Raw genomic sequence first — 5,250 nt, forward strand, 5'->3', positions numbered from 1 at the left:
TCTCAGGCCAGTAAGACGGAAGAAATGGAAAAAGATATCTGAAGTCCTCTTCTGAGCTCTGCACGTGTGCACGTGGGCACGGCCACACATACACTCTTGTGTAACGCAATGCACAGGCACACACATGCACACATATAACTGCATGTAACACACTTGAATGTAATACATACTTATATACATATAACACACTCATATGCATGTAACACAGATGCACACACAAGTGCATGTAACACATATGTGCATGTAGCACACTCACATGCATGTAGCACACACTCATGTGCATGCAACATACATACTCATGTATACATAACACACACTCATGTGCATGTAACACACATACATACACATACACACAAACACACTTGAGAATCAAGTTGCCTCCCTCTGGGGAACCTTGTGCAAATTTCTCTTTCTCTTTCACATATTCAGGAACCCATACGTACACCCCAGCCCTGTGGGCCATTCTGCCTACTCCGATGCTCAGGCTGGGAGTCAGAGTACAGCCTGCCACCCAGCCCGAATGCATGTCTGCTACCAGAAGTAGGTGGCGCAGACTCAGGGTGGGTGGTGACTCGGGCTGGCTTTCATACTGGTTTCTCTCTGGCAGTTAGGGCCAGGTCAAGGCCACAGGGCTGCAGCCTCCCTGCTGTGCCATTTGTGACAAGCAGGTAGCTGTGGTCACAGCCCAGTGTCTCCCAGGAGGGCCGTGCTAGAGGTGCTTAAGCAGATGATAAATTAGAGAGGACAGGTTTTTATCGACCTGCGTGGCCCGAGGAGAGAGAATTGTCTGATTCTGTTGCCTGCTGGGGGGAGGGAGGGCCAGTTCCTGTGCCCAGAGGGTCATCTCCTAGGAGCTGCTGGCATCATGACATCATGACTGCCTGCGAAGGCCACTGTAGTGGGCCTGCCAAGGTCATTGTCACAGGAATTGGCCTCTATGTCTCCACATAATTTGCTCAGGGGCTCTAAGCTGGGTGACAGGAACTACAGCCCGCAGTCTTGCTTCCCTCTCTGTGTGGAAGCTCTGGCCTGGAGCACCATTCAGGGACAGAGATGACTCAGGGATGGCCTTCCCCCCTCCCCCAGACCCATGTTGTCTGCTTTTCCTGGGGTGATGTGAACAAGTACCTATTCACCCTAGATGGACACCAGCGACAGGTCAAGGGAATCACTTCAACCAACAGTAACTTGTAAACCAGTGCGTTAGCTGTGGACCTCCCAGGAGTGTCGGTGAGAAATCCCACCCAGGAACCTGGGTGAGGGGTTCCCCCACAAAGCTTGAGTGAGGTGTTTCATATGGGAGCCTGAGTCCTTTACAGAAGTGGGGTTCCCTCCCAGGAGCCTGGGCGAAGGCGTAGAATGCACACACGATGCCCACACTCACATTTACTATAGACACACACACACACACACACACACACACATGAACCACACAAATAGCCTATGAAACACACATGAGCCATACTCCAGGCCCTTGTGTGTGTGCCTTGAGGGCTGTTTGTGTGCTCTGGTTCTGCATGACTTCTCTTCTCTTCTCTACCCATGGCCTCAGACATTCTAAAGGCCGCCATATTTAATCATTTCCAAGTCACCTACTTTTGATTTTGGCTGTCTGTCTGTCTGTCTTTTTCTTCTCTTCTCTTCCCTTCTCTTCTCTTCTCTTCTCTTCTCTTCTCTTCTCTTCTCTTCTCTTCTCTTCTCTTCCCTTCCCTTCCCTTCTCTTCTCTCTCTCTCTCTCTCTCTCTCTCTCTCTCTCTCCCTCCCTCCCTTCTTTCCTTCCTTCCTTTCTTTTTTTTTTTTTTTTTTTTTTTTATGGAGACAGGGTTTTTTGTAGCCCAGGCTGGCCTCAAACTTAAGTAGCCAAGGATAACCCTGAATTTATGACCCTTTTCTACTTTCACTACCCGAGTGCTTGGGTCTCAGGCGTGTGCCCCACACCTGGGTTTGGGCCTTTTCCCAGCGCATATGTATTTATTGGAGAGCAGATTCCAGCGGGGGAGGGGGTGACTGTAAAAACAAAGACTCATCAGTAATGCAGGGGTCAGAAGCCATGGTTAGGTGCACGTGGTTAGGAAGTCAGTTTATGAATCTGCTTTTGACAGGAAAGTCAACTGGAAGACACATACTGCGACCCTGAGCCGCATCAGCTCTGCTGATGGTGGGTTTTCTTTGATCACTTTTTAGTCCCGCCCCTGCTTTTTCTCAACTTCTGTGCCCCCGTTTTCCCACCTTCCAGACACGTTAGCTCAGGCTGGCCTTGAACTCGATATGTAGCCGAGGCTGACCTTGACCTCCCGATCATTCTGGAGATGGGAATTCGAACCCAGGACCTGTTGCTTTTGAGACAGGCTCTACGCTACAGCCACAGCTACAACTCATCCTGGGAAACGAGAATGCATCCTGCGGCCACCACCTCTACCTGCCTCACAGCCCTTGCCTCACCGGGACCCACTGCCTGGAGACTGCGCATGCCAAGGAGTTTGTCCTTCCTGAATCACAGGAGACACAGGCTTTGGTGGGGGAGGGGAGGGCTTCAGCACAAGGTGCACAGCTCATCTGTTTTATAGAACGTGCCGAAAACGTCCACCTCTTATTAAAGATAAGTAGTATTTTGTCATGTGGTGACACCTCGGGTTCGGTTGATGCCCTGTGGCTGTAGAAACATTTGTGTATAAGCGGGTTTGGTACCTTCTATTCTCTCAGATACAAGCACAGGGATGGAATAGCAGATCTGGACATGTGTGCTTGTAATCCCGGTAACCGGGAGGTCAAGACAAATTTATTCTTGGGACTTGCTGGTCAGCTGCCAGCTTCACCAGTTAGCAAGGCCTGGGACCAGCAAGCAATCACATCCCAAACAAACAAACAAACAAACAAACAAACAAACAAACAAACCATCAAACACTGAAGGAAGCCAGGGCAGGAACTCATACAGGGCAGGAACCTGGAGGCAGGTTCAAGTCCAGCCTGGTCTACAGGCCAAGTCCAAGACAGGTTCATGCACAGGCCGTGGAGGGGTGCTACTCACTGGCTTGCTCCCCATGGCTTGCTCAGCCTGCTTTCTTATAGAACCCAAGACCACCAGCCCAGGGATGGCCCCGCCCACAATGGGTTGAGCTCTCCCCATCAATCACTAATTGAGAAAATGCCCTACAGGCCTCCCCACAGCCTGACCCTGCAGAGACATTTTCTATATTGAAATCCCAGTGCAGACACAAAGGAACCCTGGAGCTGGGAGGCTGGGCATGGTGGTGCACACATAGAGTTTGAGCATTCGGGTGGAAGTAGGAGTGAGGATAGCCACAAGTTTGAGGCTAGCCCAGTCTTCATAAAACATTACAGGCAACTCAGGGCTACGTGGTGAGAGCCTGGCCCGAGAAACAAAACAGCCCAGTGGAGTGTTGCACTCAGTTAATCCCAGCACTCAGGAGGCAGAGGCAGGTTCGAGCCCAGCCTGATCTACCAGGAGTTCTAGGATAGTCAGGGCTAAACAGAACAAACTTGTCTTGGAAAACCAAAAGTCCGAACAACAATGAAAAGCTTATAAGGTGTTGGTCTCAGGGCAATGTCTCAGTTGCTCAGTCGGTGTTGCCTCGTAAGAACAAGGATCTGAATTCAGACCCTCGGAGTCTAAGTAAAAGGGCATAGAGATGTGTGCCTGTGCTTCTAGCAGAGGGGATCGAGACAGAGACAAGAGGATTGCTGCGAGCTCTTGGGCCAGCTAGCCTGGCGTATGACGATTCAGGCCAGTGAGAGATCCTATCTCAAACAACAGGTGGAAGGTGTCTGAGGACTGACGTCAAGTGTCCTCAGACCTCCGAGTGCCCTTGCGTGTGTGTGTGTGTGTGTGTGTGTGTGTGTGTGTGTGTGATACATGTGTGCACCCACACCTACCCATACAAAGACAAATTTGCAAAAGAAATAAAATGAAAAAGCCATCAAATGGTCCTGAGCTCAGTCAGTCCCTAGGATTGCACGACAGACAAGCAAACCTACACTTCTTACACATGGGACAGTGTCGCCTCCTATCTGTGGGACTCCAGATGCCCAAAAGCAAGAGCCCTGCCTTAGAGATCTCAGGAGCAAGGGGCCGACCCCTCGAACTCGTCCAAGGCCCAAGGAGAAGAAAGTGAACTATAACAGGAGGAGGCGATCCCTGGAACTCAGCATAGAGCTTGTTTGATTGGGTCCCTCCTCATCCGTGGGGCACAGCATCCACCTCGGTCCCCCAGACCTGCCTGCTGAGTCCGCGTGAAGCAAACGAATGACTTAGCTGTTCACAGACACCACATTTCATCTGCTGATGTAACTGAGGGCATAAGTAATGCCTGCTGATAAGAAGCCACCTGAAGGAAGGGGGGACGGACACAGGGCCCGGTTGGGGCTGTCTTGTGACCATTCGTCAGCCTGGTCCTAGAGGTGTCGCTGATGGCTTTGGGCCAGTGTGGGCGATATGTCAACAGTGGAAGGGGGTGCTGGAGTCTGGCTTCCTGCTGTACCCACTATGGTCCATGTCCCAGGATGGCAGCCGTGGGATCAGACAGAGGTCCCCTGGCCTGGCCCTCCAGCTCTTACATAGTCTCCTCCATTCTCCTGGCCAATGGGTACTTAGACCTGCTGTGGCCAGACACTATACCTGGGTTTCTGCGTAGTGACTGCCTTCCTCTCCTTGCTTGGGATGGATTCTTCTGCTACTAGATAGGGATCAAGTGTGGTGTCTGTTGGGGCACTTCATACCACATAAAGCGCTGGTGTCTTGTTTCCCCCATCTCTCGCACCCCAGAAACACACCTTGGATGAGCACCCAAGAGAGTGTACTAGACGGTGTTAGAAGCAGAAAAGTGTTTTTTTGAGGGCTGTGGTGCCCCCTGATATTTATACGTTGCACACATACCAAGTAAATATTTTAAAAATGGAGGTTTTTGTGTGTGTCATATTTGTGTTTGGAATTTTGAGACCAGCTTCCACCAAGGCTCCTGGAATCTATCTGGTCAGCTTCATGGACGCCCCATCCTGCTGGAGGGCCCCTAATGAGCTCCTAATGACTCCTAATGTCAGTTAGGCCCCACAGCCAAGGTGGTCATGAGACTTGTGCCATCTAGTGGCTGTGAGAACGGTAAGGCCAGCCCATCGCCCTCCAGAGACTTGGGGCCCTGGGTTCACAGGTTGCAATGTCTCCAGTGAGTGACCTCTGGCTCCAGGGGTCAGCCACAACCAATAGGGAGAGCTACATTCACAGAACCCCAAGGG

The sequence above is a fragment of the Rattus norvegicus genome, chromosome 12 (assembly GCF_021556685.1).
Source record: "Rattus norvegicus strain SHRSP/BbbUtx chromosome 12, alternate assembly SHRSP_T2T, whole genome shotgun sequence".
Lineage (NCBI taxonomy): Eukaryota > Metazoa > Chordata > Mammalia > Rodentia > Muridae > Rattus > Rattus norvegicus.